This window comes from Podarcis liolepis (genome assembly GCF_965112155.1).
Source record: "Podarcis liolepis genome assembly, chromosome: 7".
Classification (NCBI taxonomy): domain Eukaryota; kingdom Metazoa; phylum Chordata; class Lepidosauria; order Squamata; family Lacertidae; genus Podarcis; species Podarcis liolepis.
In genome coordinates, this window is record NC_139561.1 from 43641056 (window position 1) to 43653901 (window position 12846).

Below are 12846 nucleotides of genomic sequence, written 5' to 3' on the forward strand. Positions count from 1 at the left end.
AGATGGGGCTTTGGTGATGAGGGACTGAAATAATACTGGGTTTGCAGTTCGCGGAGTATTTTGTTTGACAAATGTCACACCCACTCTATTCCTGCCCAGTTACAGGTACAAAATGCAATTGGTGCTTATACATTGAAAGTAATTTGTTTAGCAGAACTAAAGCCCATGCTTTTAGTGTATTTTAGGTTGCAATCATATTCCCATTTACCTAGGAGCAAACCCTGTTGAACTCAATGGGACTTACTTTTGTACAGACCTGTAGAGGACTGTGCTGTTAGTATGATTAAATTTCTTTTCTGGCTTAGACTTTCTTTCTGCTGCTTCATTTGATTTTTATTTATGGTCATTTTATGTAAACTGTTTTCTGATGTTTTAAGCTTAAAACCAGCAAATAAATACTTTAAAGACCAACCAACAACAACCCACCTTTAGCAGTACTGTTCTCAACAGCCCGGTAATGAATGGGCATCTATCACAAAGTCTGTTGCTCTAGCCATAGGTGCTTGAAAACAGTAAGACTTACCAGCTCCTTATACATAGATCCACATAATACAGTGGGATCTTATACCACATATCTATGCAATGCCAGGAGAAAATGAAACTAAGATGGAGAAGTGTCATTAAGAGCCTAGAAGGAGTATGCTACCTTTTAAAAACACATTTCCTCAAAATGCAGAGGGCTGATGAGTGGTTAAACATGATTTATCTTGGCTTTACTTAGCTCTCACTAATCCACAATGCTTAACAACTTGTCAGGAGTTTTTTTAAAAAGATCCTCCTCCACTGGCAACCACAAGGGAGGTGATATAATGCAATGGCCCAGAAGGAGAGTAAAGTTTTGAATTTTGCCTCTGCTATGCACTTGCAAGGCGGCTGTAGGCAAGCCATTCTCTCTCAGCATCAGCCTCTTTCCTTATCTGCAGTATGTTGATAATACTAATTTACCCTCTAAACTTCTTATAAGGATGACAAGATCGGTTATTTGAAGACTGAAAGCACTCTGAAAATGCTAAGTATCAACAACAAATCCTAGTTATTCTTCCCAAGGTACCAAAGAGCTCCCTGTTAACAGAGCTTATCTTTGAGATATCCAGGAGCTACCAGGCCATTTAGGAATACATGCAGAGTCTTCACCAGCTAAGACGGGACTAACAAAAGTCTTGATCTTTTATATTTCCTACACCCTATCCCTTCTTCAACACTCACACTTCCTTCTGCTCCCTAACACAAATCACATTTTGAACTTTTGCATCTTAAATTAAGACCCCATTGTATTATCTTTCCTCACTTCAAGCAATCCCTCAAGCCTTTCAGTATCTCCATCCATACAAAGCAACACCCAATTTCTTCATTTAATTAATTAAATAAAGAATAACAATAATTTTATTATTTATACCCCACCCATCTGGCTGGGTTCCCCCAGCCATTCTGAGTGGCTTACAGCATATATATAACACAGTAAAACATCAAACATTAAAAACTTCCTGATACAGGGCTGCCTTCAGATGTCGTCTAAAAGTTATGTAGTTCTTTATCTCCTTAACATCTGAAGGGAGGGTGTTCCACAGGGAGGGCGCCACTACCATTGTGCAGTCAGGGGATGTGTGTTCCCACCTTCTCCCTTTGTATGAGAAACCAATGATAACTTCATGTTCATTCATGCAAAACTTAACTTGATCAGGTATCCTTTGCATGAACCTCAAATCTTCATTTCAGTTAAACCTCCCCTTTGAATTTTTACTTGCAACTTCAGAGCACCTCCTGTCTCTGTGCTGTCCACAGATAAGTTAATGCCCCTCTTTTGCCACTCTCTTTTCAGTAACCAAATCCATGTTCTTAAGCCTCCCAGCAGAATCAGTGTCAACCTACTCAGTCTTTTCCCATCTGAGCTGTTGCCTTACATACCCTAACTGCAGCATTGGCCCCTGTCAAATCCATCCAGAAAAGAACCTGTAGCCAGCTAACGAGGAACCCAAATTGGCACTTGTCATCACAATTTGCTTTCCATTCACTGAGGACTCAGTCTGTCCCAGTACATCCTTCAAAGCAGGAGCAGCCATCAACCTTTCACTATACCCTTCTCAATTTACCACCACCAGTCCCAGAGGCCATAACTCAGTGCATTGCATGCAGAAGGTCCAATGTACTATCTCATGTCAAGGAGAGAGTTCTCTGCTTGAAACTGCCAATGACAGGAATGAGACTGGGCTTGTTGGAGAAGTCATCCAACTCAACTCTTATAAGGCAGAGATAATCAACATGGTGCCCTCCCAGATGTTGGTGAACTACAATTCTCATTATCCCTGCTATTTGGCTATGCTGCCAGGTGCTAAAAGGAAATGGAACCAAAAAATATTGGAAGACACCACATTGGCTACCCATGTTTTAGATGTTCACCATCACTCTGTGGTAAAGCACATACTGAAGCTCTCAAATTCATTTCTAGTTAGAAAAGACAGCAGCTAGGTTGCACAGGTTTATCAGAAGCATCCACAGCTCAGTTGCAGACCACCTACTTTGCTTGCAAAAGGTCACAGGTTAAATTCCCAGCATCTCCATCAAAAGGATCACTAGTAAGACTGCTAGGAAAGGCCTCTGTGTACCTGGGAACATGGAGAACTGTTCAGATGACAACAGCAGTGCGTCTGGGTCAATGATCCAACGCATCTTAAGGAAGCTTAACATTCACAAGGGTAGCCAACATGATGCTCTCAACTCCCATCAGGCCCAGCTAACATGATCAATGATCAGGGATAATAGGAGTGGGAGTCCAAACATCACGGGGGGGGGGGCTCTGGATGAAGCAATCCCATCTTTTACCGGCAGTACGAACCACCTCATGCAGAATGGGAGCAGCCTCAAACTTCAGAAAGATGCTTCCAGGCAGAACAGGGCTGGGCTAGGTTGCCTGATGCTCAGACCGCTTCAACTGTTAACACAGAACGTCCCTCTTACCCCTCTGCTCGAAGCCACCTTCATCCCCACAGAGCAACGCCGACCTCCCCTTTTCCCGCCTCCTTGTGGGATGCCCTGGAGGTCACCCCTTTGACACCCCGCCACCCTCAACCAGCCCTCCTGGGGGGGGGGGAGTCACAGCCTCCTCCCCCTCCCCAATAACGTCATCCCCGTTCAGGGCTGGGGGAGAGGCCTACCACCCCGCCCTCCGAGGACCCAGAGCGCGATAAGTTGAGGTGAGGGAGGCGCCCCCCCAATTCCAGGGCGCCTCAGCCCAGCTCCCTTACGACCCTCCGCCCACTTCCGGGCCTGGAAGCCGGGCCCGTCTCTCCTCACCTGACCGGACGGGAAGGGGACGAGGAGGGAGGGAAAGCGGCTCCGAGAAGCGGCAGGGCGCGAGACAGGGCCTCTACTGGCGGCGTCGGAGCAAGGCGGCCATGGCGTGACGTCATTCGAGCGCGCCGTCGGCGACGAGACGGCTAAAGAGAGTGTGTGAAGGGTTTGTGGAAGCGCATGCGCAGAGGCGCCCCGGGCAGCGAGAGATTAAGGAAAAAAATAGAAAGGGGTGTGGCGGCGCATGGTTAAGCTCCAGAGAAGTAGTCGGAGGGCGGGGACCGCCCCTAGGAGGTTTAGCAGCCAATCAGACGACCTAACCTAGTGATGGGGCGGGAGACAGAGCTTTGTTGCGCTTGCGCACTGAGTCCTTTGAGCACTTTTACTGTCCAGAGCTTGTTTCACGGTCACTGTAATATAAAGCAAGAATGGTTCTGAGCACGTGCAGAGTGCCTAGAGCGCTAGCGTTGCTGCTCTTGTTTTCCCCGCCCCAGCACACATCCCTTGTGTCAGACATCCGTCTACCTAAGAACGACACAAGGCTCAGAAATTCAAAACCTGAAGCTTCCATCCAATGTTGCAGCAACTGATTTCCTACGAAGCTAAGCGCAGCAGATGGTTAGGGTTGTTGATTCCAAACCCCACCCTTTGGCAGGCCAATGGTTGCCATCATTGCTGGCAGAAATTCAAGAGGTGAAGCTTTCTCCCAATGCTGTATGTAGAGTTTGGTGAAAGCTACACCAGTTGATTTTGACAGCAGAGTTTGAGGAAGCTCTACAGAAACTAATCAACCATTTTGCTCATCAGCCTGACAAAGACCAACATCCTGTGTCAGGACGACTCCAGCACTTCTCGCCTCAGTATCGGTGACCACTTGCTTGAGGTGGTAGATGATTTTGTCTTCCTGGATCCCACCATAACCAGCAACTTCTCCGTTGATGCTGAGCAAGGCAGCTATGGTGATGGCTTGCCCCTCCAAAAGTGTATGGGAGAATGTGGTGCTAACGTCCAGTACCAAGATGAATGTCTACCAGGCTTGCTTGTTGAGCATGCTGCTTTATGGAAGTGAATCATGGGCAACTTACAACCGCCAGGAGCAATGCCTCAACACCTTCCACAGGCACTGCGTCAGGAAGATTTTGGCCATCACAAACAATCTCAAACAATGATGTGCTCTTCCAAACCCACATTCCCAGCATGTTTGCACTCCTGTCTGAGTGATGTCTATGCTGACTTGTTCACAGAAAAATGATTTTCTAGCAAAAACAGGGCAGCAGATAGGGTGTTTATCCACTGTCTGTCTGTTCCCCCACAAAATTCAAGAAATGACAAATAGAAAAGTAGAAAATATAAACAGGGAAGGAGAGAACAAACTTAGAAAACCCAGGTTCAGATCCTCACTCAGCCGTGAAGCTTGCTGGGTGACCTTTGACCAGTCACTGTCTCTCAGCCTGTTGTTGTGAGGATAAAATGAGAACCATGTGTATCACCTTGATCTCCTTGGATGAAAGGTGGGCTGTAAATGTAATAGGTTAATAAATAACAATAGTGATCAGATGTGGGGAACCTTTTGCCCTCAGGTGTTGCTGAACTACAACTCCCATCACACCCAGCAAGCATAGCCAGGGATGATGGGAGTTGCAGTTCAGCAACATGTGGAGGATCAAAGGCTTCCCACAATTGATATAGATCTATAAACAAGCAATTATAAACTGACTCAAAACCTTAAGATGGAGATAATCAAAAGCAGGTTGGAACTAAGGAGGAAAAGTTGTAACTGGGAAATGCAATTGCCAAATGCAACAGAAGAGGGAGCTCACACCCAACAACAATGCATAGCTGAGCACTTGCAGCCTTTTGTCTCTTAAGCAAAAGGACAAATGTATACAAATCTGACATCATAAATGGCCAAACATTCAAAAGCCAGCAGGGGAGCATTTCCACATCCCAGAACTTTCTGTAATGACTTTAAGGGATACTGGAACAAAGGAATTTCATAGACTGCAGCTTGAAACTGCTGGAGGTTCAGTTCACTTGTGGATTGAACCACTACCATGGATTTACCCCCTGCAATACTTGTGTTAATTGGTGTACCAATGCCAGGATGTTTGTGTTATCAACACAACTAAGTTAAGTTTTACTTTTTCAATAGTCACTGTTAAAAATGTTAATAAGGGGTAAATTCCTATCTGTGTGTATATATGTGTGTGTGAGAGAGAGTTTTAGATCTGTTGTTGGAAACTGCCTGATAAGAACAAACCAGGCTAGAGTCTCTCTTAGAGCTGTGCTGGACATATGTTTCCTCCTAAACCGTACCCCTGCCTTGCCCCTCTGGTTTCCTTCTTATTTCACATTTCTGCTTTATGGACTTGCCCTTCCTCCACCTCTTTTTGTGGGCATATTGCACATATGTTGATTTAGTCATGGTCAGAGTCATTTAGCTAATTTCCCCAAACTGAAGTGATTGATACTGACAGTTTAATGTAGCTAATTGCTGAGCTAATTGCTGAGCTATTCCTCACTGCAGAAATAAGTAAATCTGCATATTTTGATTGTGTGTTTAATAAGTATTATCTCTGTATTCATATTGGTAAATACTCACATGAGTAGGAAACAATATGGCAGACTATGGCAGCATGACAGGTCGCTGGCGGTGGGTCCTTGGTGGGTCAGCCCCACAGGAGTGATACCAAAGGGGCTTCTCTTATTCGGATTTTTAACTTCAGGGGTCATGGTGAGGGTGAGGGCACTACCCAAAGAACTTGTTTATGTCCCCCAGCCTAGACAAATGTTTATTGCTTGGTGGAAGAGTGTGGAAGGAAAGTTATTGGCTGCCAAGTGGTGTGACAGCCCACAACAAGGGTGGACATAGGGCCCCTCCAGGTAAGAGCCAAGGTGTGGGTGTTTGTAGTTGTGTGGATCCAGGTGTATTGTCTGGAGCATGGTGATATCTTCCATACTACTAGTCAATGTTTTGTGTTGTTGTTATTCTCCCATCTGTTTAGTTTACACTGTTAAATTAGGTGAGACTGCTTGTATCATGTCATACAAATGCTTTCTTTGTTTTTCCTTATGATATTATATCCAATTGTTTCCAATATGTTTCTTGAAGTGTCATACTTCATTTATTTGATAACATTGCAAGCCACTTTGGGCACAATTTTGTGGCATACAAATAAACATGATGACAACGATGATGATGCTCTTTATCCTAAGGGCCTAGGGCGAGTTGCAGCCATTAAAACACAATATTAAAAAACAGTTTGGAACAATTTAAGATTACGGAAATAAGATGGGTCCTAAAAATATACATCTTGGGTGTCAAAAGAGGTGTGTCTTCAGCACTCACCCAAAGCTGTGTAAAGAAAGTGCCAGACACACCTCTGTGGGGAGGGAGTTCTGCAATTTAGGAGCTGCCATAGAGAATGCCCCCTCTCAAGCCGCCACCTCCCGATCTTCTGAGGGAGGAGGAACTATCAAGAAGGCCCCTCTGCCAATATTAGGAACCAAGAGCGTCTGGAAGGTTGTTGTGATCTAGTCATTCTCCCAAATCAGCTGAGACCACAAAATTATTAGGTAACATTTAATTCAGATTTATTAAAGCAGAATAATACATTCTGGGTTATTGAGGCCACCCCTGAATGCAGGTTTTTCCCACATGAGGGGAGCTTACTGTACATCTTGAGAGAGGCAGAATCTTAAAACTGAATGAATCAACCATAAATCAAAGGCAGCCTGCTGAGAATTACCTACAGGCCCCTCTTCCTGACTCACCAAGGAAAGCTGAAATGAGCATTTTGAATAAAGTATTATACATTAGAAGTCAAGCCCAAATGTGTCTGGGGTTGGGATGGCAGTGCCATTTCAGCGGTTTGATGAGCATGAAATGAGGTACAAGAGCAGGGAGGCGAGATTATGAATTTGTTAGTGAAATATGTAGACAAACAGAGCCAAATTCATCACTGAAGTCAATCAAGGCACTTCTTATTCTTAAAACAAACCAACCCTGAGACGAATGTTGATTTTACACCAGTTTCAGAAGACTGGATACTGCAAAGTCTTGAGTATTTCCCGGAGATTTAACAAGGTATGCTTGAACTCAATCTTATGTTGCTGAGTTTTCCCACAGACCACAACAGAAATACTTTTCACTGGTTTTAAAGTTGTATTTTTATATTACTATAACCTGCCCTTGGACCTTATGGTCGAAGGGCTTTTTGAAAAAAGAAGTCTTCCTAGTAGCAGTAATAATAGCAGTATTAATAGACTACCTGGAAATGCCAGGGATTGAAGCTGGGACCTTCTGCATGCAAAGCAGATACTCTGTTGTTGAGCTATGGCCTTTCTACCACAGGCGAGGACTGCTGTCTTCAAGCCCTGCTTGTATAGCTCCTCATAGGAATCTGAGTGATACCAGTGACTTTGCCTAATAAACCTTTGCTTCCGACAAAGGAGAGCCATCTGGAAACATTGCTGAGGCCTAAGCAAAAGCAGATCTAGCACCCCTCCTATTCCAAGCAGAGAAACTAACTGAACTGGCAGTTCCGTCTTACTTCAGCACCGGTGACAGGACAGCACCCTACATCACACCTGACATCAGGCTAGCTTAGAGGGCACAGTGGCCAGGCCACGTGACACACCCAGCTCTGTCCCCCCAACACTTTGGGAAGATCTTTGCCATACATTTAAAGCACATGGCTTCCTTCAAAGAACCCTAGGGACTATAGTTTGCTAAGGATGCAGGGAATTTTAGCTCAGTGAGGAGGAAACTACAGCTCCCAGGATTCTTTGAGGGAGGTCATGTGCTTTAAATGTGCACTGGATGTGCTTAAAAATTACAGTGTGGATCTATTATTTGCTGCTGATCCCAGTTCCCCTGTATCTGCCAGCTGAGGTAGCTGCCTCAGGGCCCCTTGAGACTTGTGGTGTGTGTGTGTGTGTGTGTGTGTGTGTGTGTGTGTGTGTGTATTCTGAAACATGCCACTGACGCAAAAGTCATTTACTTATACAGTGGTACCTCGGGTTAAGTACTTAATTCGTTCCGGAGGTCCGTACTTAACCTGAAACTGTTCTTAACCTGAAGCACCACTTTAGCTAATGGGGCCTCCTGCTGTTGCCGCGCCGCTAGAGCCCGATTTCTGTTCTCATCCTGAAGCAAAGTTTTTAGCCTGAAACACTATTTCTGGGTTAGCGGAGTGTGTAACCTGAAGTGTATGTAACCTGAAGTGTATGTAACCCAAGGTACCACTGTACTGGACTGTCCACACATCATGTTAACTCGTTATTGCCCCCTGAGGGAGCACTCATGCACTATAGTACAACAGAAGCAGGACAAAAAACAAAAACTGAAACCTTTGTGGTTTTAAAAGTGACAGTATTTCAGTGGGAAGCTATGGGACACACACTGGTTGAAAATGAAACATATGTCCACACAAATGTGTTTTCAGCCAAAACCGTATTGGAAATAGAATGGCATATAGCCATCCCAACACAATCTTCAAGTCAAATAAACATGAATGCACAATAGAAAGGACCCTGCCTAGTGGTAGGACTGGTGCCCAGTGTAAAACCATACTAAGGCATCTCTGAAACCTTTGGCAGAGCAGATGAAATGGCTGTGGCTTAATGGTTTGAGGACTGGGCTGCTTGCTGGGAAAACTGCACAGAGACAGAGGTGAGGTGGGGGATGCTTGATGATGAGTGATCCACCATGGAAGCAGACAAAATCTCTTCTCTCCCCCCCCCTCCACCCCCTCATAATAGGCCTGCAAGTGAGTCACCCTCACTGCCACCTCAGCTCTGCTCTGATTTTATGTTAATCCACAGAAATCTTCCCTTCCAATCTCCCAAGGCAGAATTGCCTCAGTACCTCTCAGCTCAAACTATTACCCAGAACAACAGTCGAGTCTTTCCTGCTCCTTTGGCTGCTGCAGAAATACAAAATCAACTTCTTGGTCTTGGGTCTTCTGACAGGTTGAAACCCCCTCTGCTTTGTGGGCCCTAACAACAAGGTGTGGATGAAAGCACGAGACTCCCCTTTCCTCAGCCACCACCCCATGCTGCTCTCAGAGCTAAACCTGGGAAGAATCACCAGAGCTTAAACCAGGGGTGAGCAACCTGTCACCCTCCTGATGTTGTTGGATGACAGCTTCTGCCATCTTTGGCGATTGGGCATGCTGGCTGGGGCTGAGAGGAGTTGGGGTTCAAGCCCACCCCAACCTGTAGAAAGCAGCCACTGGTTTAAAGCAGGCTTCTTATTTCCCATAGGTGGTGTTTTCCATAGCGCAGGGATTGGCAACCTCAGACCTGAGAGCCAAATATGAACCTCTGTCTTGCCCTCAGAAGTTTGGCCAGTCCACACCCTTTGTACCAGCACTGCTTGAGTGCATTTGCCTGGCTGGGATGAGTTCTTGAACTGTGAGGATGCCTCTTGCTTGCCTGGATGGAAGGTGGATAGAGAGACAGGCGTGTCTTTAGAAACCTCTGACTTTGACATGGTTGGAATGTAGCCTACTGTACAAAGGTAAGAGTCATGGTCATCATGCTGGCCACACCCACTTTTGCCTCTGGCTCCACCCACCACCAGTGACTTGTGTCTCCTAGGAGGTTCCACCCAAAGGGAACTTTGCCTTATATTCAGACTGTTGGTCCATCTAGCCCAGTAATGTCTACACTGACTGGCAGCAGCTCTCCAGGGTTTCAGGCAAGGGAAATTCCCAGACTTGCCTGAAGATGACATCAGGGACTGAACCTGGGACCTTCTGTATGCAAAAATGTGCTGCAGTCCTGAGCTTCAGCTCTTCCCCAAAGTACCAGGTACCACTGCTTTACAATATCATTTGAACCACTTAAGGTGAAAGTAAGATAGCAGGCTGTTCCCACGGTTGTTGAGCCAGGATCATTCCCAGAAAGCAATAACTTCATTTTCTGGCTAAGGAATCCCACAATTCCTTGTTCACTTTTTGTGTACCAAAAAGTAGTGTCCAGAAATAAATATGGGGGTGTATCTTACTTGTATACTTACACTTATGCAGTGTAAATATTTGTTCCTGTGGAAAATGAAATGTGGAGAGTCTATGCAGTCTCCAAATCTCTTGTTGTGTTGCCATTGAACTGTGACTGTTGAATTAATGTTCCACACTGCTTGCAATAATGTAAGCAATTTCTCCTGAGAGAGAAATCCTGATAACACTTTACGGAGGAAAACTAAACAAGATCAGTGTATAATATGTGGAGAAATAAACAGAGAAGTTTTGTCTTTCTCATATATTTGTGTGTGTGCGCGCATGTGTAACAATTAAAACACACAACATCATTAACAATAACATAGATAGACCTAGGGAAAGGAGTTGTAAAGTTTGAGACATTACATTTTGGCATGTAAGTCCATTTCATTATTATTCAAATTTCCAGGTTCCCAAGTGTAGTTGTCCAAAATGTTTCATGGGTTTACAGAGCTGGATTGTGAAGACTTTTTTTTGACATAGACACATATTTAATACATTTATACCACACAACATGACATTTGTCAACTTATGGATCTTTACTTTGTGCTTTCATTTTATCGAATAAATTTCCCATGAGGGAAATCTGCCAAACTTCTTGGCACCAAAATTTAAATAAATTAAAATGAGAAGTTTTCCAATGTTTTGCTATTACCAATCTAGCTGTTGTTACCAAGAAAATAATAAGGCTGTTAAAAACTATATTCTGTCCTGAGTTATCAAATATTATCAATAAAGATAATTGTGGTTTAGATTGAAGATTTTAGTTAGCAATTTTATAAATATCATCAAAGATTTCAGTCCAAAATTTAGATATCACTTTGCATGTCTACCATATATAACAAAATGTTACCCTTTCACTGCATTTTTTTCCAACTTACTGAGGATATATTTGAATTTATTCTATTCTATTTAGAAGGGGTCAGCTAGATTTAAGAAAAATTCAGTTAAAATTATACTTCTCAGCTTTGGTCTTTCTTACTTCAGGCCTTGTATATAGCAGGGGCAGGGAGACATTCACCTAAATATATAGAAGAAAAACTCCTTCAACGAATTGGACACATGCTACTTAAGCAACCATCATGCATTTTCACCTGGTTGCTAAGCAATACCTCCATCCATCCCTCTCTTGGCTAGTTCACAAACAGAATTTACCCCTAAGTTGTACACAGAATGCTGTTGTACTTCCAAAAGGTGCATAGGTCATTCAGTATGTGTGAGCACAACACCCTGTGTTGATTGCTCACCTCTATCACCATCCTATACACAGGGGTTCCCCATCTTGGTGGCCCCCACTACATAGCTGGACTACAATTCCCATCATCCCTGACCACTGCTCATGTTGGCAGCAGCTGCTGAGAGTTGTAGTCTGAAGCATCTGAGGGCACTGGGTTGAATGCCATAATATACCACTAGTAGACTCAATCTCTGAATGTAGATTCTTATGTAGCCAAACCAGGTGCCAGAGCGTAGGAGCCAACTCCTAGGGGCCATGGGAGCTTCAGTAAATAAAATATTTGAGGGGGCCGGGCCCCCACAAATTAGATGGGCAATACCATTTGAATGGTGTGTGTGCACTGCATCATCTCATTGATTATGCAGGGCAGGGCTTACTTTGGCCCCCACAATGTTTTATTCAAGTTGCCAGAGAGGGGTATCAGCACTCAGTAGGCTTAGGGGAACTACAAGATCTGCAGGAGTACAGGCGGGTAGGGGGGCACTGTTCTCTTTGAAACAATTTGCTCTGGAACTCCTTGAATAACCCAGGAGCTGATAGCAAGAAGGGGAAAGAGAGTCTCTCTCTTTCTGTCTGTCTGTGTGTAATTGATATAATTTGCTTTCAAATATTAAGAAGGATGATTGGCAAAGACATAAAATGACACATTTCTCACTGAATTGTATTCAGAGCCAGAGTGGCTATTTTTGCAAAGCCTAGGCAATTTGCTCAAGGTCACTGAGAGAATCTGTGGCTGGACAAGGAACTGAACTCAAGCCCTTTGGCAGATGCATCCATTCTGAAATAACTGTGTAGGCCAGACCCTACAAAGAGGTCAAAACACTGAATCCCCATATTGTCCACAGAAGATGTAACTGACACTCTCTGCGTGTCCTAGAGAAGGTCACATATCAGGACTCACCAGTGGTTACAAAATTCTGCCCTCAGAGATGGTTCAAGAGCAGGCGCCACCAAGCTGATACCCTCAGCTTGGATGATAGCTCCTGATAGCATAGTCTATCAGCCTTGGAGAATCTCTGCCAGTCAGAGTAGGCAATACTGGATTAGTTTTACCACAGGTCTGACTCAGAACCAGCTTCATATGCTCAACTTGGGGATGAAGATAATTTTGTAAAGTGGAGGTGGGGAACCTCAGGCTCTAGGGCTGAATGTGGCCCTCAAGGCTTCACTATCTGGCCCTCAGGACTCTCAGCAGGCCCCTCCCCTGGTCACGCCTCCTGTCTGGACTTGAGTGCTTTTCCACTTGGTGACAGCTGTCAAAATATCCCTCACTTGGCCAACAGAGCAAGCAATAAAAACAACTGATGAGCGGTGGCC

At 44.5% G+C, this 12846-nt stretch overlaps 2 protein-coding genes across 3 annotated transcripts in view; one reads left to right on the forward strand and one right to left on the reverse strand.

Annotated features, from left to right (window-relative positions):
• ZC3H18 (zinc finger CCCH-type containing 18) overlaps positions 1-3428 on the reverse strand; it is a 56003-nt gene extending 52575 nt beyond the window's left edge. For both annotated transcript variants that reach the window (XM_083513592.1, XM_083513591.1), the window contains exon 1: positions 3292-3428. The gene's annotated coding sequence lies outside the window, so the exon portion shown is untranslated. The remainder of the gene's footprint in view (positions 1-3291) is intronic.
• Positions 3396-12846, forward strand: part of LOC310711606 (thyrotropin-releasing hormone receptor-like) — a 30434-nt gene continuing 20983 nt past the window's right edge. The window contains exon 1 of the mRNA XM_083513747.1: positions 3396-3443. The gene's annotated coding sequence lies outside the window, so the exon portion shown is untranslated. The remainder of the gene's footprint in view (positions 3444-12846) is intronic.